This window comes from Engystomops pustulosus, chromosome 5 (assembly GCF_040894005.1).
Source record: "Engystomops pustulosus chromosome 5, aEngPut4.maternal, whole genome shotgun sequence".
Taxonomy (NCBI): domain Eukaryota; kingdom Metazoa; phylum Chordata; class Amphibia; order Anura; family Leptodactylidae; genus Engystomops; species Engystomops pustulosus.
In genome coordinates this window covers 98867870-98890718 of record NC_092415.1, presented here as the reverse complement: position 1 = coordinate 98890718, position 22849 = coordinate 98867870, and positions in this window count along the sequence as shown.

Genomic DNA, 22849 nt, shown 5'->3' with positions numbered 1-22849 from the left:
CAAATATTAAAATACTGCCCCCCCCCACTCCTGTTCCATTGCCCGCTCTGTGTTCAGTAAATACTGAAAACTAAATAATATATACCCCTCACAACACCACTGACCACACACTCCACATATATAAAACATCCCTTCATTATATATATATATATATATATATTCTACTGGAATTATTGCATGCACAGCACGCCAATCAATAATACAGACCCCCCAACATTTGGTTTACATGATGCAAAGTAATCTATTGTATCCTATACCTAATATATCCCACCATGTTATGTTACATATGATTTTATATACCGTGCTCCTCTGACCAATGTAAATATATAGCACCCCCTAATGAATATATACTGTGTGTATAAATATAAATATTTTATTTATTTTTATAAAGCCCTGTTCTGATATATTTAAAGGCCTTGTTATTCACCCCTCAATGAAATTATATACAGATCCCAAATACAGATCCCCTCCAGTTTAAATAAAATTTTACCCCACATATACAGCCCTCCCAGCTTAGTAATATACTATAACCCATACACAGCCCTCCCTGCTTAGTGATATACTGTACCCCATATACAGCCCCCAGCTTAGTAATATACTGTATCCCATATACAGCCTACCAGCATAGTAATATGCTGTATCCCATATACAGCCCCCAAGCTTAGTCATATACTATATCCCATAGACAGCCCCCAGCTTAGTAATATACTGTATCCCATATACACCGCCAGCTTAATAATATACTGTATCCCATATACACCCCCCCAGCTTAATAGTATACTGTATCCCATATAGAGCCCCTCAGCTTAGTAATATACTGTATTCCATATACACCCCTCCCAGCTTAGTATTATACTGCATTCCATATACAGCCCTCCCAGCTTAGTAATGCACTGTACGCCATAGACAGCCCCCCAGCTTAGTAATATACTGTATTCCATATACAGCCCTCTCAGCTTAGTAATGTACTGTATGCCATATACAGCCCCCCAGCTTTGTAATATACTGTATCCCATATACAGCCCCCCAGCTTAGTAATATACTGTACCCCATATACAGCCCCCCTGCTTAGTAATATACTGTATCCCATATACAGCCCCCCTGCTTAGTAATATACTGCATCCCATATACAGCCCCCAGCTTTGTAATATACTGTATCCCATATACAGCCCCCCAGTTTAGTAAAATACTGTACCCCATATACAGCCCCCCTGCTTAGTAATATACTGTATCCCATTTACATCCCCCCAGCTTAGTAATATACTGTATCCCATAGACAGCCCCCCAGCTTAGTAATATACTGTATCCCATATACAGCCCCCCAGCTTAGTAATATACTGTATCCCATATACAGCCCCCCAGCTTAGTAATATACTGTACCCCATATACACCCCCCAGCTTAGTAATATACTGTATCCCATATACAGCCCCCCAGCTTAGTAATATACTGTACCCCATATACATCCCCCCAGCTTAGTAATATACTGTATCCCATATACAGCCCCCCAGCTTAGTAATATGCTGTATGTGACAGATCGGAGATGATGAGATCCATTAGATGCCTATTACACACTGTCAGTTCCACTACTACATCTCTGCTATTCCACAACAAAATGGATCTGCTGTGCCCTCCTGCTGGGCCTCCCGAGAGAAACAACTTAGCTGTATGTAGCTTGTAGTTGTCCCCATGCTGCTGCTGCCATAAGGAACTCAGTTCTATGTATCAGTGTGCATGGGTGAGTGAGCTCCGTCCTGCAATGGAGGGGGCTGAGCCACAGTGCAGAGAGCAGAGACAGAGCCTCCGGCAAGATGGCAGCCGACCCTAAAGATCAAAAGTTACAGGGTCGTGTCTAGGGGCAACTGAAATTGTGTACACCACGACAGAAAGAGACAGGTTGGAATTAGATCTGTGAAATGCTGTATTTTTGTTAATGAATTAGAGAATGTGTTATTTTGTTATCCTAAGTACATTTAAGAAACTTATCTTTGCTGGAATACCCCTTTAAGTACAGTCAAGGTTACTAGTTAAAGAGGTGGATGGACAAGACAACCAGGAAAAAGTGTAAAATGAGAGGAGAGAGGAGTGTGCATGCATGCAGAATAAGAGAAGAAAACAATGCGGGGTACGAAAATAACTTTCTGTGAACCAAAAATAAGATGGAGACCAAGCTACAAAATAATGTGTAGTGAGCCATGCTGGGGACGTAGTATTAGAGAGTATTAGAAAGACTTCTTTAATTACTGTTGGAATTGCATTGTTTACCATGATTAAGAAATAGAAGAGGTCAATTATTGTTCTAATTTTTAGAATGCAATAACTATACTGAAGTGTCAAGTAATCTGTTGATGTTCACATCTAAAAGTGACTAAGCTTCACTAATTCCTCTTGATATCTCTGCAGCACTTAAAACTGCAGTTCATTAACTTCGATTTCTTTTCTCCACTCTATCAAAATACTACTCCTTGTCTTGTTCCTCTCTTACTCTACCTTCTGTTAACTTATTAGCCAGTTCATCTTTCTGCAACTTTCAATTGCGATAGTGATGATCTGCTGTATGACAGTCAGTGAACCTGTTGCCATTCAAGCATACTACTTTCTGATATCATTATGACAGATTTACAAACTCTATAGCACAGTACAGTAAGTAGAATGAATTGTAATACTGTTTTTAGGATACAAAACGGATGAGCCAGTATACTTTCTCTGATAAAGGAATCATAAATTAAGCATGATGAGTCCTAATGCAACCACAGAGAATTGTGAAGTGTGTATTTCATAGCCATGTTATTGACGTGTTATTGAATTGTGGCTTAAATGACTATGTTATTGATTACTACTATTGATTGTTAATAATTGATGAATTATTGACTTGTGGTGTTGTTACATCTGATGGATATATGAGTGGAAGTAACAACTTACCATTTATGTGGAAAAAGATTGAAATAAATGGAACCTGTCACAAAGTTTTAACCCTGTCAAACTAATAGTCCCTTCCGGTTGAGTATGAAATTTCCATTATAAATTCCCTTTTTTATGTGAAATCTTACACATTTACCTATAGAAATTATAGTGGTAGTGTCACTTCATAAACCCATATGTTTGCTTTTATAGTACCTAGAAACAAGCTTGTTTGTCATATAAAAGATAATAATCTCATTTTTCTACCGTTCTGGGAGCTACTCAACTAGAGATACAGGCAGTTATAGGCAGGTACTAGATCAACTTACACTTCCAACAATGCCATTAGCTGCCTGAGTTCCTTTATCTGCCTGAGGTACTATATAACTGAAGATATGGGCTTCTAATGTGACACTATCCCATCAACCACTATCCTACAAACATTCCATGTGCTGCTAGTACAACATCCAATGGTGAGTCTACGGGTGAGGTATTGAAATATCAACTTCTTTATTGCAACCACTTAACTTGACTCATGTCATATGAGAATGAGGTGAGAAGAGTTATATTTGCCTGACTTTGGGGATATTTTATATAGATTATCGTGTAAGATTTCACATAAAAGATGAAATTCTAGAAAAGGGCATTTCATACTCTACTACCTCATTAGTAGCTTAGAGGATTAGTAGTTTAGTGGGATTTAATCTCTGCTAAGTGTAACATAAAAAGGGTGAGAGGACAATTTTATGATTGGACTATATTAATTTAGTTAAAACTCTGTTACCTAAACTATATGCATACATAATGATTTATACCAGTTGATGTGTGTACATTTCTTTAAATATATACTAAAGTATAGGGAAGAGTAGAATAATTTCATTAAAGCTGTGATTGTGTCCATCTCTGTTTTTGCAGTAGTAGTTGCAAATTTAATAGAAAAAAGGTCACTGTGGCAAAAACATGTACAGGTAGCACACGAATAACACTGGATGACACATATAGGATAAATACCTTGGCATAGGTGCTGGTACTTAGGCGATATATGTTGAGCCAAGTAAAAAACCAAGGATTTACACATCTGTACATTTGGCATACAGTAAACATCCAATTATCTGCCCTTTGTGGAGTACAGTGCACAGTTTTAAAAGTATGCAATACCATATAATTTCCCTATTGTATTATATAACTCATGCATTCATTCACAGTTTTGGTCTTTGGACAACATATGGCAATGAAGGTTTTGTGTAAACTAAAAATATAATCTGAAACACTGTTTGGTCAATGAAAAGGTCTAGTTGAAGCTAAACTCAAACATAACTTGTTGCACACATAAATGCAGCTTCCTGCATTAATTATTAGGAAAAACAAACAGTATTATCTTTCATGGATGTCATGTTTTGACTATGCTAAAAAATGTATTTATCGAGACAGAAAAGGAGCCATATATTCCATCAAGAAGATCATTTTCATCTGAAATTAAATTAACTGTGGCTCCAGTATGTGCTGCCTCGGTTTCCTGATTGTAGACTATGATTTTGACAGAAAGCAATCAGTCTATGAATAAAAGGACATAAAGATACAAGTATGTTCTTCAGTTAAATGGAAATGACTTTAATGTTGCCAATGTATTTATAGCATGCAAATGTAAATGCCTTGTGTGTGAGCTTCATTGCATTTCTATCCCTTCTCTTTTATTTCTTTTGTAGAAAAACTGTTATTTTCAAAATATAGCTAATGATACACATTTACCTTTTATGTATTGATGGAACCTTCCTAAAATCATAACCTTTTATGTCCTTCAGTGAAAAATAATTTGTCTCTGTAGCCTAGCCAAGTCAATTAGGCTGTGTTAGTCAGTAGACTGGCTAATTGAGTTGATTGTGTCTATGCATTACCACAAAACCTTCAGGGGACAAGCTATGGATTCTTGTTACTGCAAAACTGAAACCTATTTTTCTGATGTAGATCCTGGGATGCACACTGTTTTCTATGTAATAAAAGTTTTCTGGGAATGAAGATGAATTGTATTATTATCTATAACTCTGATTTTAGTTCTTGGGTTGATGCTGTTTCCATTATCCACTGAATACAATATGTAAACACTAATAGACAATGAGAAGAAAAGAAGTTCCACACCACAATTCTTTATCTTCCTTAGGAAATATTTCTATATGGTATCAATGCTGTGCAGCCTTCTGTTCAAATCAGCCTATTAAAAAACAACTTGCTGTGTTCTGTATCCAGATATTCTTCCATTACACAATGTCCCCTCTGATGTATTGAAATGATGTATAAAAGGCTAAAGACAGGCACATCTAAGTGATATATCCAGTGCCATTTAAAAGGCAGAATCAAATAAATGAAAAATGAGTTCGTTTCCTAGTAGTAAATATTTTCTATGACTCTTTTTGGAAGACGATAAAGGGTATCATGTAAGGCAGATGTTTTATTTAAAATAATTGTTTTGATTACACTTATGATAATATATCGGATTCCAGTACATTGCACGATTGCTGTCTTTGGTTTATATTGAATTATGTAGTACCTCAGCAAACTAAATCAGAACTGCCTTTCAAACATAATGAGTTGCTAAGTATTATACATTGGCCCAATATTCCATTTGCAAATTGTATTGTGATGGATTATTTAATGATTTTTGTCATGTACATCCTAAGTATGTAAAAATGCTTTACTAACTTTAGGTTGATTCCATATAAATTCATAAGAAAAAGATTGCAGAGATGTTGTCTTAAGCATTTCCATGTTGAATTTTTACATGATATTTCTTATATTCTATAGCTTCAATTTTATTTATAAGATTATCATATTAATAGTACATCTATAAAGCTATACTAGCCTTATCCACAGATTAATTTAATCCAAACTTTCTTTTATATTATCCATGCATAAATATCCAGTAATGATATTAAATAAGATTGTCATGAGGATTACTTGACGTTTTGGGTTTAGAACTTCTATGCAGATATATTTGTCATATAAACACCAAAGGACAGTAAACACATCTGTACATGTTGCCTTTGCTTCACATATCTATTGTGAATGTTTTGTTCAGGGACAGTACTGTTCCCACACTAACTGTGGTATATATCATCTGCATCTGCATATATCAACCACAGCCCTGCAACTTCTAAACAATTTGTGGGCCATAAGCAGGGCCTAAATACTTTCTATTGGTCTAGTCTGGTAAGTGTATTATATTATCAATCAAGCAAACACATCCTAAAGTCTCCTAGTGAGACTACATAATAGACCAAAAACTAGTTGTTATGAATATGGCAAAAAGGTTAGTTGTATGCTAGGTAAAATTTCATCCCACCCTACTCAGAACACCATTCCCACCCAACCGTATCATAATTACAAGCTGGATCGTGGAATTATCTACAACGGCTGACCACATTTTTCACAGGGTTCCACTAAAACACTTAAAAGAGTATCTGACCAATTACTTTATTTGCAAGTTTTGGAATTATGGGCAACGCCAGCCAGATACCAGATACAGAACCTTAAACTTGCTGGCAATAATTTGGTAATTTACTTTAATTGACTGATTATACTCTTATTGTACTCCACTTGTAACTTGTACTATGTCTACTGCACATTTATTCTCTTGTGTCAATTGTATTTTAAAGTGTGCCCTTAAGTCAATTAAATATATAAATTTAACCTCAATTGTAGAGATGAGCGAGCACTAAAATGCTCGAGTGCTCATTTTCGATACAAACTTTTCCTGATGCTCGAGTGCTCGTCTCGAATAACGAGCCCCATTGAAGTCAATGGGAGACTCAAGCATTTTTCAAAGGGACCATGGTTCGGGAATAAAATGTGTTATTTAATTGAAAAAGAATGTCTTCTCATAAGTTAGCAGATGTATGCAAACATCTGCAATCTATTCTTCACTGTTCCGCGCGTATATTATCTCCCGACAAGTTAGCAGATGTGAAGAACAGTGAAGAATAGAATAAAAACAGTGAACACAGGATCATTTAAGTGAAAAACGCAGTGAAAAACACAGTGAAGAATAGATTGCACGGTTCGGCACATCTGCTTACTTGTCGGGAGATACGCTGTCCCGGGGTCCGTGCTGCTGCTCCCCGGTGTCTCCGTTCTGCCCGATGTCTCCGTGCTGCCCCGATGTCTCCGTGCTGCTGTTCCCCCGATGTCTCCGTGCTGCTGCTCCCCAGTGTCTCTGTGCTGTTCCCCGGATGTCTCTGTGCTGCTCCCCGATGTCTCTGTCCTGCTCACCGTGTTCTTCAATGTGTTCTTCACATATATATATATTGTTCTTCACATAGTATTTTGTTCGCACTGTTCCGCGCGTATCTTTCGACAAGTAAGCAGATGTGCCGAACATCTGTAATCTATTCTTCACTGTGTTCTTCACTGTGTTTTTCACTTAAATGATCCTGTGTTCACTGTGTTCACTGCTTTTATTCTATTCTTCATTGTTCTTCACTGTGTTTTTTTAATTAAATGCTCGATCTCGAGCAGGGGAAATACTCGTCCGAGTAACGAGCCGTTTTGATTACCTTAATACTCGAACGAGCATCAAGCTCAGACGAGTATACTCGCTCATCTCTACTCAGTTGTAATTTTTTCTTGACCACAAATTCCCACATCTGTGTTTTGTATATATATATATATATATATATATATATACATATATATATATATATATATATATATATATTCATATATATATATATATATATATATATATATATATATATGCTACCTGGGCAAGTTTCTGGACCAATATAATCCCCTTATGAATGGGAACATATATCTAATGAGAGCTGGTAGCAGAAACTACTGAGCAGACAGGGTTCTGTTTCACTGAGGTGAGTGAAAAGGAACACTTGACAATTCCTCGACAATTCTGGGTTTGTTGAAGGGCTAATTTGGGAAAACCCATAGCTCATTGAGCTTGCTAATTCACCTTAAGGACCAGGAAGAATGGAGAGCTCTGTCTACATGACAAGATAACAATGAGTTATTGTAGCTGTAGGCACTAATCAATGGGATATGTATACTTCAAACTGATTAAAATGTTGAAACAATATAATTTCCAACACCGTTTACATGAGAAATATCAAATAAATACGTTGATGATCACATAACAATCATGGCTTTAACATGTATCAATGTTAATCAATATTGACTATACAATATAACAAAATTGGATGGCAAGTCAAATAATCAGTACAAAAATCAATTCTAAGGAATTATGATTATTTTATCTAATAAACATGCTAAGCTTGTACAGCCACACTATTATTATTCAGTTGATGTAAGCAGTGCCAATGGTGTTTAAATGTGTTTCAAGGACTGTCAGCTACAATTAAAGTGTCTGTTCAGCAAATATTTAATGAATTGTTGATAACATGATATTAATGATTCTGATGAGTAACTCACCTTAGACAATATTTAAGGTCATTAAGAAATTTATAAAAATGAAAAAAAAATTGTAATTCATGCCAAAACTGAACAAATGTAATCAATAATCATTTATGGATTAGGAACTTCTTTTTGCCATGCAGAAATCAACAACAATCACAGAGTTCTGTAAAAAAAAATTTGGGAGGAAATATGGAAAAAGGTTGCAACAAAATTAGATTAAGCAATATTTTGAAGAATAACAAGTAAGAAGTTCAATATTTTTTATTCTGCTTATGCAATATTGTTCTATTTTTTCAAGGCTTCATTTTATTTATTTAACCCCTTAACGACTTGGCCTTTTTTAGTTTTTTTACTTCCATTTTTCACTCACCAACTTCAAAAATCTATAACTTTTTTATTTTTCCACATAAAGAGCTGTGTTATGGCTTATTTTCTGCGTGACAAATTGCACTTCATAGTGACGGTATTTAATATTCCATGGCGTGTACTGGGAAGCGGGAAAAAAATGGTGAAAAAACACATTTGCGACGTTTTCTTGTGGGCTTGGATTTTACAGCTTTCACTCTGCGTCCCAAATGACATGTCTACTTTATTCTTTGGGTCGGTACGATCACGTGGATACCAAATTTGTATAGGTTTTATAATGTTTTCATACATTTAAAAAAATTAAAACCTCCTGTACAAAATATATTTTTTTTATTTTGCCATCTTCTGGCGCCAATAACTTTTTCATACTTTGGTGTACGGAGCTGTGGGTGGTGTCATTTTTTGTGAATTTTGATGGAGTTTTCATTAATATAATTTCAGGGACTGTGCGACCTTTTGATCACTTTTTATGAATTTTTTTTATATTTTTCAAAATGACAAAAGAATGCCATTTTTGACTTTGAACGCTATTTTCCGTTACGGGGTTAAAAGCAGTGAAAAAACTTTATTATATTTTGATATATCAGGCATTTTCGGACGCGGCGATACCTAATGTGTTTATGATTTTTATTGTTTATTTATTTTTATATCAGTTCTAGGGAAAGGGGGTTGATTTGAATTTTTAGGTTTTTTTATTATAATTTTTTTTAAAACTTTTTTTTATTTTTACTTTTACTATTTTTCAGACTCCCTAGGGTACTCTAGCCCTAGGTAGTCTGATTCATCCTATCATATACTGCCATACTAATGTATGGCAATATATGTGGATTTTACTCCCCATGCATTACAATGTGCAATTAGCACATTGTAATGCATGGGTTAAAAATAAGTAGCCTCGGGTATTCGGAACACCCGAGGCTACCATGGCGACGGATCGCCGCTCCCCGTGACGTCATCGGGGAGCGACGATCCAAGACAAGATGGCGGCGCCCATGCGGCGCCATCTCTTTGAAGCCGCCGGCAGCATTGCTGGCGGCGATCGAGGTGAAAAGATCGGTGTTACCGGTAAGCCTTTGCTGCAATATGCAGCAAAGACTTACCGGCTATGGAGAGGGCTCGACCCGCAAGCCCTCTCCATGCAACGGGACCCGGCGCGTCGGGAAGGGGTTAAAGTACATCTACCTCCAGGATCAAGGATTGACAGACATACTGGTATGTGTCCCCCTCTGGCAGAATTTGTTCTTTTTTAAGCTTCCTATGCCCTTGTTTAAAAGAAATAGTTTAAGAGTTGTGAAATGAGCCTTAGGGGCTCCAGGCTCCATAGGTGTAATGGAGCCTGGAGCCCCTCGGGCTAATTTGCATAATTTTGGGCAAGTCTTAAGTCTTTTCTTTTAAGAAAAAAAACAGGACATAAGAAGCTAACAGAATAGCAGATCCTGCCATAGGGGACAAACACCAATATGCCAGTGTGCTTGGTTTACAGTCCTTGATCTTAGTGGTAGATGTCCTTTTATATTGTGTGGTGGAGGAGTGTTGTGAATATTTTTATAATATTCCTCAGAAATTCAGCTTAGTTTGGAAAATGTCAGTGGGCTTGGTTTACATTCCTTGATCCTGGTGGTGGATGTCCCTACCCCTTACTGCAATGTGGCATAATAGTACAACACACGTCGGCTCCCCCTGTGCAATTTGCACATTGTAATATATTATGTTGAAAATTATCATAAACTGCCATACTTTAGTATGGCAGTATATGGCATGATCAATCAGAAAAACTTAAACATTCTAATTCTTATCCTAGAACTGATATAAAAAGGAATAAACAGTAAAGATAATAAACATGTTAGGTATTGCCGAAATCCGAAAAACATCCGATCTATCAAAATATAATAATTTTTTTTTTACTGGTGTTTAACCCAATAACTGAAAATAGCACCCAGGGTCAAAATGCCACCTTTTTACCATTTTGAAAAATATAAAGGGCCGTACAGTCCTTTAAATAGTAGCATTGAAAAGGTCATCAAAAGACCAAGTATGAAAACGTTTTTAGTGACAGAAAATAGCAAAATAAAGATTTTTTTTGTATAGGTTTTAATTTTTGTAAATATATGAAAACATTATAAACCCTATATAAGTTTGGTATCCCCATGATTGCACCCACCCAGAAATAATGTAGACATGTCATTTGGGGAGTAAGGTGGAAGCCATAAAATCCAAGCCCACAATTAAATGATGCAAATGCATTTTTTCACCAATTTCACTGCATTTGGAATTTTTTTACCGTACATGGCATAAAATATTAAATACCGTCACTATGAAGTGCAATTTGTTAAGCAGAAAACAAGCCCTCACTTGCATGGAAAATAGATTTTTGAAGGTGGCAGTGAAAAATGTAAACTCAAAAAACAAAAAAGACCAGGTCGTTAAGTGGTTAAATAATTACCTCAAATGATAATTATTTGTCCATTTTTCTACTATTATATTGAGTAAAAGCAAGATATACCATTAGCAGAAATAATTGACAAATGACAAAGCGGTACTAGTTTCAAGAGTTCCTCTGCATTTTATAGACGCCACACAAAACAGCTATTTGAGTATTTTATACTTGATGCACTTGTCAATTCAAGTAGCTAGCTTTGGAGATCTCAAATTTCCTTTCTATTGGTACGAGATAATTAAGGATAGTCATCAACAACAAACAACTGCTTTGCACATTTGACACATTTTACAAAACAGAAGCCGTTGATCACAGCAGGTGTTCCCTTGAAGTGATGCATATGTAGAGTCATTCCACTGTAATTTGCATATCTTCATAAGTTACGTGCAGGGCTCACGACCAGGAATCAGAAACTGGGCAAGCAGTCAACTGTAGTAATAAAGAGCTTAACCTGGATATTATGTAGTAGCTATAAATGTATCAATTGCAGCTGGTGTGACCAAATTAGCATAGCTTCATGGACACAAATCTTATATCATTGTGTTATATTTGCAATTAAAATTAGAGATAAAAAATACCAAACAGCAAACAAAATATTTTAACAAGAGTATGTAAAACTTTAAACTAAAACTAGCATAGTTAAGTTGTCATTTCTTTATACCAGTAAATAGATTGTTACTTTTCTTTTTATTTACTTTATCGGGTTTGTCATATTTCTCAGTAATGTACTTGTAGCATAATCCATTATAATTTTTTTTCCATTTTGTTAAATGATGCAATTGACTTTTCTCCATACCAAATTCAGTGACTAGACATTTTTCCTCACTTATTTGGGGAGTTTTTTGCCTTCATTATGTGCTCATAAGAAAACTCTTAAGCAATTGGACCTTTTAGTTACCTGTTATACTAGAAAATCTGGACAAAAAACATAAGAAAGGTATTTATTGACAAGAGAAGTTTTTGTGAGAGGAGCAATTGGTAAATATACTGTCAAGTTCCATGCTCTGGTTCCCGAGCTCTCCTGGAATGATGCAGCCCTGTCTGCAACTTTCAAAAAAGGACTCTCTTCCCAGTTCAAGGATGCATTAGCTTCTCGTGACCTGCAGGCTACTCTGAGTGGTCTAATCACCCTGGCCACCCAGATAGACGTAAGGTTCATGGAGCATGCTGAGGAATTGCATCACAAGCAACCGAAGGCTCCGCTTCCACATCTACCTTGTTTGGCTCCAGTCTCCCAAACTGTAGCCTATGCAAGTTGACAGAACCCATCTCACCATTAAGGAACGTTAAAGATGTTGTCAGGAGAACCTCTGTTTGTACTGCGCCAGTCATGACCACTTCATTGGGGCTTGTCCTGTCTGACCCTCACGTCCAGAAGATTCCAGCATGGCTCCTGGGAGAAACATCCCTAGGTGTGAATACTGTTTCTCCATGCCTGACAGTTCCTGTACTCCTTGGTTTCGGTACCTGCACTCCTACACAAGTCTCAGCCTTCTTGGACTCTGGTTCTGCGGGGAACTTTGTGGATGCCGCTTTGGTCTCTCGGCATCACATTCCGGTGGTTCCTCTCAAGAATCCATTATCCATTTTTTCTTCAGTTTGGAGATCTTCACAGAGAAAGACTGTTCTTCTATGTTTTGCAATGCTCGACCTCATCTCTTCTCTTGGGTCTTCCATGACTGCAAATTTACATCCCGGTCCTCATCTGGGAGTCTGGAGAGGTCCTGCATTGGGGATCAGAATGCCACTCACACTGCATGGCATCGCCTCTACCTGTCCTGACTTCTTCGGATGTTGTTGGAGAGGAGCCAGTCCCTCGGCATATCAACTCTCCTGAACAACTTCTGGTTGCAGCTCCGGGGGATCTTTGGCAGCTACCTCCTGGCAAGACATAAGTCAGACCTGCTCTCTGTAGGGGATTCTGTCTTGGGGACATTCTTTACGTTAGGCTGGGCAACCAGCGCTGCAAAGTTCCGGGGCCCTCATCTCCTGTTACTACTTGTGGCCAGACCTGGTCAAAGATGTCCTGGATTTTTGTGCGCTCCTGTTCCTCCTGTGCCTGTAACAAAGCCTCTCATCTCAAACTGGCTGGCCTGTTACTTCCGTTGCCGATACCCAGTCGTCCGTGGTCCCACATAGCAATGGACTTTATTACTGATCTGCCTCTCTCCTCTGGCAATACTGTCACCTGGGTGGTGACGGACCGATTTTCCAAGATGTCCCATTTTGTTCCCCTTCCAGGTCTACCGTCTTCTCCACGGCTTGCCATTTTGTTCTTCAAACATATCTTCCGGCTGCATGGACTTCCGCTGCAGATCGTGTCTGACCGAGGGGTCCAGTTCTTGTCCAAGTTCTGGCATTCCTTGTGTAACCAGCTGCAAGTTAATCTTGATTTTTATTCTGCTTACCACCCTTAGTCGAATGGCCAATTAGAAAGAGTGAATCGGACTTTGGGCTGTTACCTCCACCACTTTGTCTTTGCCCATCAAGATAACTGGGCTGATTTGCTCTCTTGGGCTGAGTTTTCTTATAACTCCTTGGACTCTGGGTCTCCTGCCGGAGCTCCGTTCTTTGTGGTCTATGGACGAATCCCTCGTCCTCCTTTTCCACTGTCTACTCCTTCCGATTTCCGGTGCACAACCTCAAATCTATTTGGGACCAGACCTGCCAGTTTCTACTCGGAGCCACAGATTGCCCCAAGACCAAGGCTGATTAGAAGCATCAAGCTCCTCCTATTTTTTATCCAGGTGACAAGGTGTGGTTATTCTCCAGGTCTGGCTGAAGATACCCAGCTAAATTGTGTTCCCAAAATGTGGTCCCCGGTTCTTTGGTCCCTGAGAGTGTATAAACCCAGTGGCCTACAAACTCCACTTTTTTCCATCGATGCACATCCAGGACTCCTTCCATTTCTCCCTCCTGAAGCCTGTCGTCTTGAACTGCTTCTCTCAGAAATCTTCTCTTCTTGCTCCTTATGTTGATTCCCCAGATGCCTTTGAAGTTAAGGAGGTTCTGGACATGAAGACCATGAGAGGTAAGCGGTTCTTCCTTATAGACTGGAAGGGGTTCGGGCTCGAAAAAAGAATATCTTGGATCAAAGTCTCCCCCAGAGGTTTCTTGGGACCAAAAAGAAGAGGGGGAGGCTGAAAGGGGGGAGGTACTCTCACTGATCATGGGCAAACATGTGCCCCTCTCTGTGGCACTGCCCGGGACCCCGCACTAAACTCACCTCTCCATGCTCCTGTTCCCATCAAGCCTGGACAGCATGCACTTTCGTGCTCTCTAGGGCACACGCGCCGACACTCAGAGATTTAAAGGGCCAGCACACCGCTGATTGGCACTGGGACTTCCGGGTTTCCTTAAAGGCCTGCTGTTCCCAGGATTCCCTGATGGATTTTTGAGCTATCTTGCCATAGTGAAAGCTTCCTGTGCTCCCTACGCTGTTCCTTGTTCCTGATCTGCTGAATTCCTGTTGTGACCTTGGACCTGACCTTTGACTTCTGCATCTCTGCCACCTGCCATGACTTTCTGCCTGTGCCTGACCATGAGCCTGGACTCCGATTCTGTACCGCGGGCTAGTCGCATCTGTGGAACGAACTGCTGGCACCCTGCCAAAGCAAGACCATCCCGCTTTGCAGCGGCCTCTGGTGAAGACCAGGTGCCACTTAGATTCCGGTCCCAGGTGTCGGCTATTACCATCTCCCGCGGTGGTCCTGGGGTCCACTAAGCCCAAAACCTGACACATATGGCGTTTGGTCTTTATTGAATTACCTACTTTTTAAAACAAAAGTCTCAAAAAGACTCCAAAAGTCGCAAAATCTCAAAGCTAATTTCTACTCCTCAGGGGTAGCCATAGATTTGCACCAAATTTGCAACTTTTAAAATACGTCACAATTTTTTCATCTGTATTACTATGGTTACACTAGCAACATTGCAGAAAACGAGACAATGGAAAACTTCAAAGCGAGATTGTCTTAGGCGCAAAAAAGACACAATTGAGCACATGTGCCATGAAAAGTCTCAAAAATTAAAAAAAGGCAAGCCAAAACATTGATACATGTGCCCCTTTGTCTTTAACTCCCTATATCTCAAGTTAAAATAATCGCATGATTGTTATTATTTGACAGAAGAGATTTTCCTCTTTAATCTGATAATAACCATGGTTCTAAGTACTATAAAGCCCATTATATGGGAATCTGAAAATATGCCATCAATCAAGCCACAAGCCTGAATCGTCTCAAGAAAAGATGGGTTATGCTGAGAGTCTGGAGCGGGACTTTATTTGGATTATACAGGCAGTTAAAGAAAAACGTGATAATTGATCTTAATCTGCAGATTGTATTACCAACTTTGAATTTACCTGGCCCAATCTCTGATTCTAAAGCTCACTGCACCACAAGCTTGATGTAGTTTGAAATAGAAAATTATAGTACCAGAATCATAGTTCTAGCTGCTATAAAACCAATTATAGACATCTAAAGTCATGCGCCCCTTCCAGAATCTCAGACTTACTCTTCTGCAAAAGATGACAATGTTCTGCAAATTTTCATATGACTGTGGATATTTTTCAAAAGTAAACATGCAGTTTTGTACATAAAAGCAATTCTAGAAAAGATATATCATATCATACCTGTAGGTGCTACTAGTTTAGTGGGATTAAAGTAGGTGACATGTTCCCTTTAAGACTGAAACCCACTGTACTAGAGAGCACTTAGATGTGTTCTAGCAACAGGAGTGAGCTAATTATGTTGTTTATAATAAATGTGGTTATAGATAATATTCTAAACATTTGTTTTTATTCTGACCTTAAAGAGTTTATTAATGTTGATCAGTGTCAAAAAAAGCCTAATTAAATCTACTGTGATTCATTGGTTTTACATAATAAAACTGGGAAAATTCCACGGGTGAAAAGGTTTTCCATAAGTAAAGCACAATTATTTTTTATGATGCCATTGTTTTGTGATTAATTACAGTGTATTGTACCTAAATACACAATACTTTAGAAACTAATGAATGATGCAGTATAAGTTTGCCACATCCTTCAATTTAGTAATATTTTGTTATAGTTTTTGTAATTGGAAGGCAGTCAAAACATGTGCAGAAATTAATTTACAATATTTCTTTTCCAGTATTGTTTTCAATCAATACATTCCTTTTATTACAAATATGACCAGTGTAGAGGCTTAAAAATACAAAAAAAACAAAACAGTTCCTTAACACAAAAAAGTCCTAAAAGGTTTTCTAGTAAATAAATAAAAAATAATTAAAATATGAAATCTTTGCAAATAATAGTTTACTGACAAATAAACACTTTTCTTCTGCAAGGTAATTGCATTTTTTACATCTTGCACCACTTTTCAGCCTTTTATTGCTATTTAAACCTGTAGAAAAGGCTCCCATTCTTTCTGTTTTAAGAAATGGTCACCTCTTAGCTCTCACACTGCTCCTTGGATGTCTATTATTATAATAACCACTTTTAACAATGTGTCATGGATGGGATTTGAACTCAGGGCTGTTGACATCAGAGGTAAATTATGCCTCCGGTGCTACTATAAAAATACAGCTCCCTTTAGATCAATGTCTGACTTTTATGTCTAGTGACTTAGACACCTTCCTTACCCCAGAAGCCTAGGGAAGCATGCGTGGCCTTTAAGATGCCAACAAAAAAGGCAATCTCTAGAAAGAGGTTTCCAAAATGAATGGCCTCTTTCCTAGCCAAACCAGTTACATCATTAACCCCTTCGGGACTTTGCCTATTTTGGCCTTAAGGACGCAACCTAATTTTTCAAATCTGCCCTGTGTCACTATAAGGCTGGATTCATACGACCATTGCCCACCGTATTGTAGCACGGCGGGCACATGGCAGCGCGCGAGGAGAGGAGGAGGGGGAGAGCGCTGCTTTTTTTTTCATTGCGCCGTACGCCCATTGCCGTCTATGGGGGACGTATATACGTCGGCCGTATATATGTCGGCCGTATATATGTCCCCCTTGCGGCAGTGTGAATGCAGCCTAAGTGGTCATGGCTTTGGAATGCTTTAACATATCCATTTTTATTATTATTATTTATTATTGTACTTCAAATTATTTTAAAAATGTGGATGATATCTGTTGTGTTTTGTTATGAAAAAAACGAAATTTAGCAAGATTTGGAAAATTCTTTATTTTCAAAGTTCTAAATTCTCTACTTTTGAAGCAGTCATGGCACCCATCTTAATTTATAACTTACATTTACTAAATGTCTACTTTATGTTGGCATGTTTTTTATGATTCCACAGAAGCTGCGGGTGTCGGCTGTATATTATAGCTGACACCGGCCGCTAACACCTGCGATAGGAGTTTCCTCCTCTCACCGACGTTAACTCCTTACATGCCATGGTCATGCTGACCGCGGCGTGCGAGGGTCTTCTGTGCTAGATCAGACCCCCCACGGTGCTTACCAAAATTTTTCAAGTAACATGAAGTACAAAGAGTCATGAGAAAACAAAGAGTCAAAGATTCATGAGAAAACTATTTCAAAATTACTTGGATAGGTTAAAGCTGTTACAACCCCTTATAGTGAAACAAGGCAGATTTGAAAAACTGGAAGGTGAAAAGTGGCTTTAGCATTAAGGGGTTAATATACTTAAAAATGCTCTCCAAAGTGATCTTAAAAAGTTACACACTCTGAAATTAGACAACTAAAAATAACAAGTCTTCTTGCAAAAACAAGCCCTTAACCAGATTTGTCAACCAAAACAATAAAAAAGTTATGCATCTAAAAAAGATTTTGATGCTAAAATGAACAAGATTTTCTAAAAATTTGTTTTTATTCAGTAAAATTGAATAAAATACACAAAAACACATATTTGGTATCGCTCCTGCCTAGCAGTAAGCTAATTTAACAGCCTAACGCTATCCCTGCAGCAGCAGCAGCTCTCTCCCTAACGGCATCCAGACAGAGAATGATCCGAGCAGCGCGGGCAGGGACTAGTCTATTCCAGGGTCACCTGATCAGGCCAGCCAACCACTGCTATCGACGTGTAAGGGTACCACGTCATGCTGGCTGGAGTGTAGAGTCTCCTGGCTTGTGATTGGCTCTGTTTCTGGCCACCAAAAAGCAAAACGGTGGGAGATGCCATTTTCTCGAGCGGGCGAAGTATTCGTCCGAGCAACGAGCAGTTTCGAGTACGCTAATGCTCGGACGAGCATCAAGCTCGGACGAGTATGTTCGCTCATCTCTAGTTACAGTTAATTGCGACTTATGTTCTTGAAATACAATACATTTATCAGTGTTTTTAGGTTGCTATAATCTAGTCCCATAAGCCTTCTCTATCTGAGTCTAATAACTTCCATCAATGGCAGACCGAAGGAGGAGTATCATCTTAAGGGTTAATAGCCACTCTTACAACATCACCCCCAATCACTGATAATTAAGAGGCTAACTTTCTGTCCTATTGCTTGACAATAAGGATATGAAAAGGCAGATAGGAGGGGAAATTGGTTGTTTCGGCAGCCGAACCCAGAATCTGGACGTAGTCGGTAAAGGGTGAATTAAAAATTATCTATTTTCGAATCCAGTAACGAATTTGTTATATGGTAAAGATTGTTACAGACGCGGTGATAATAATTATGTGGGGTTTTTTGTGTACTTGTGTTTTTATACTTTATTAAGTGTTTATATGGGAAAGTGACATTTTTGCGGCTTTTATTTTAATTTATTTATTTTAAATTATTTTAATGTTTTAAGCTTATTTTTTAACTGTTTTTACAGATACAAACTTGAACTTAAACCTGCGATGCTCTGATCAAGTCAAGTCTGTTCAAGTCCATTACACTGCTCTACAAAACTAATTAATTGTAGAGCAGTATAAACTGTCTGGCATGCAGAACCGGAAGGGGTCTGACTACAGAAGAGAGCAAGCAGCCCTAGGGCACTTTTCAGACCTCGGATTTGCCCAAAAGAGGATCAGATCCCCCATAAGAGGTATGGGAGGTCAGTTCCTTAGGGGGGACACCCTTACATGCTGCGGTCATGCTTGATAGCGAATGTTAGAGCACAATGTTAGCTATAATATACAGTTGAAAGCTGCTGCTTCTCGTGCTGGCTCTGTTTGTGGGGCTGTGCCAGAAGCGGGACATAATAGAACATCCCTGTTGGGGAAGTTTCTCTCTGCAGAAACGTACGATTACGTCCAGGTGCACGAAGGGGTTAAGGTTCTTGCTATAAAAATTGCTGTATTAATGGTTCATATGTTGGATATTCAAATAAACTGCGGCACATGTGTTATAAGTTTTGCTTTGTGCACTTCCCCTTTTTGGCTTTTCTGCTTGGCAGGTGTATCTTAATGTTTTCTCCTTATTAATATATGTGTTGTTTGAGCAGTCCTTCCTTCCTACACTCCTTCCTTCTTCTGCTGGTAAAGGCAAACATAAAGTAAAGGCAATGGTTTGCACAACAGGATGTCAGCTGTAGCTGCCACTTGCTTTTAATAGTGCTGGCGTAGCACATAAAGAGTGGTCAATGGCACTTTATCTTTGCCAATTTAATGTTTGTCTAGGCCCAACCAATAGGTCTAGATTTGGGTACCAAAGACGGACACCAATCAGTAACAACCGTGATCGGTATTGAAATTGATCATTGATTTTAACTGCATAAAAGCTACTGACAAAGTCACCAGCAGTGTCTAAATTACTGTACGTGACAGCAGCAACTAGTCAATGGTACTCGTTGCCACACTTTTGAAGAGGGTCATTGCTGCCAATGACCAAAAATGGCACCCTGCGCTGTCTTCAGACTATTTGTAGAGAACAGCCATCCAATGCGCAGAAACTAGCATCCAATAAAACCTCACTTACCTTTATGAAGTAAAGACCATCAATGGTTTTGGCTCTAAAATCACTTAGTGGGTACAAATGATCTGCATAGTATCCTTATTCCTCATTGTTGGAATATATTTTTAGCAAATGCAAGTTCCTGCCAGTCAATGCTTTATTAGCATAATGCTTTGTGTGTGTGGTGTGTGCCGGAACAAAGAAAAAAAGGTTGTATTTATGGTTAAAGTAAACCTTAACTTTCCTGTTGCTTAAATCTTATTATGCACAACAGTTATCTTAATTTTAAAGTGAAATTCATCAAGTGCTTTAAGGAATTGCATAATACATTTATCATTATGCACAGCCCTGCAGATTATTATTGAAATGTAAATTATATCATGAAATGTGTGTTTATGTAATTGTCTAGTATAATAATTAAGTTGCCTTTCAATGTAGAACTGTGTCTACTTAATGGTACAATAATAAGTCTACTTCTTTACCAGGTGCAAACAGCATACCGTATTTTCCGAGCCATTAGGCGCACCAGAATATAAGGCGCAACAGTCCGATGCGCCTTATATATGTAATAATTCCATATATAAGGCGCATCGGACTATAAGGCGCAGGGTCGGGGGCGTGGCGGAGGTCCGGAGGCGGAGCGGAGACCCGACGGGACGCGACGCCGAGAAGAGACGCGGCGACGCTGGGAAGGTGAGTGGGGAAGGTGAGGGGGAGGTGGAGGATGGCAGCGGACCCTACTTACATAGGTCCCCGCTACCGGAGACAGCAGATCTCCAGCGGGAACTGCAGACCACGCGGTAGAAGTTGTTCGTGCCGCGTGGTCTGCAGATCCCGCTGGAGATCTGCTGTCTCCGGTAGCGGGGACCTATGTAAGTAGGGTCCGCTGCCCTCATATAGGGCGCACCGGACTATAAGGCGCACTTTGGATTTCCAAGGAAATCCAAGGCTTTTAAGTGCGCCTTATAGTCCGGAAAATACGGTATATCAACACCAATATCAATAATCTTTTCATTGTGATTGTAATTGTATTTCCAAGTTTGTTTAGTTATATATAAAAATGTACAGTAAATATAAGTATTAATAAGCAAACTTTCAGTTCTGTGTCATACCATTACAATGCACCAAGGGTGAAGTTAATGCTTAGAGCAATAATAGTATACAATGTAGCATTTACAAAAGCTTGTTTTCAAGAAATCTCTTAAAAGCATTGTAAGCTATATATAATGTATACACCAATATGATTCTATGTAAGGCTACTACTCATCACAGAAAAAAAGCAAACAAATAACAAGATATTGTGTTGGGAAAATAAAAAAGTTATGTTTTATGAAATACAAAGATGGGGCAATTTAACCAGCTATAAGGCTCTTACTAGGCTGCATTCGTAAAGGGTTAAGATAAGTCATTTATTAGATTTTGAAGTTTTTAATGTGTGTTCTTGTGCCTCATCTATGGTGGGTCCTGTATTATTCTGTAAATATTATTCTGTATTTTGTAAATTTTAATGGATGTCAGATTTGTGCTATGAATAGTTACTTTTACCTTCTCTTTCATGTGAAATTAACAAAAAAAAAAACTAAAAGGTTCATCCAGCAGCAATATTATATCATGAATGCATGGCATTTACGTAGATGCATGCAGTGGTGTTTTTTTATGTACATTGTAATAAATGTATTGAAACAACCAATTTCCCCTCCTATCTGCCTTTTCATATCCTTATTGTCAAGCAATAGGACAGAAAGTTAGCCTCTTAATTATCAGTGATTGGGGGTGATGTTGTAAGAGTGGCTATTAACCCTTAAGATGATACTCCTCCTTCGGTCTGCCATTGATGGAAGTTATTAGACTCAGATAGAGAAGGCTTATGGGACTAGATTATAGCAACCTAAAAACACTGATAAATGTATTGTATTTCAAGAACATAAGTCGCAATTAACTGTAACTAGAGATGAGCGAACATACTCGTCCGAGCTTGATGCTCGTCCGAGCATTAGCGTACTCGAAACTGCTCGTTGCTCGGACGAATACTTCGCCCGCTCGAGAAAATGGCATCTCCCACCGTTTTGCTTTTTGGTGGCCAGAAACAGAGCCAATCACAAGCCAGGAGACTCTACACTCCAGCCAGCATGACGTGGTACCCTTACACGTCGATAGCAGTGGTTGGCTGGCCTGATCAGGTGACCCTGGAATAGACTAGTCCCTGCCCGCGCTGCTCGGATCATTCTCTGTCTGGATGCCGTTAGGGAGAGAGCTGCTGCTGCTGCAGGGATATCGTTAGGCTGTTAAATTAGCTTACTGCTAGGCAGGAGTGAGTCTACAAGAACCCAACAGCCCTTCTTAGTACTACAATAACGTTTTATTTTACTTTTTTTTGGTTTGCCTGTGGCTGGGCTTGCTGCCATTAGTAGTGCAGCTAGTACCATATTGTGAGTAATTTGCAGGGAGACTTGCTACCGTTGTGTTTAGCTCTTAGTGACACACATATCCACCTTAAACACCGAAGTGGGAAAATTTATTAGGGGTTTGATTAGAATTAGGCAGAGTCTGCTGATTTATTTTTTTTTACCTTTATTTCTTTTTATAGCTCAAAGTCATATTGCAAAGCAGTGTGCTTTCACTCTAGGCTAGAAAATAGCCATAGGAGAACCCCAACGGCTTACTTAGGCCTACAATAGCGTTATATTTTCCTTTCTTTTGTTTGCTTGTGGCTGGGCTTGCTGGCATTAGTAGTGCAGCTAGTACCATATTGTGAGGAATTTGCAGGGAGACTTGCTACCGTTGTGTTTAGCTCTTAGTGACACGCATATCCACCTCAAACACCAAAGTGGGACAATTTATTAGGGGTTTGATTAGAATTAGGCAGAGTCTGCTGATTTATTTTTTTTTACCTTTATTTCTTTTTATAGCTCAAAGTCAT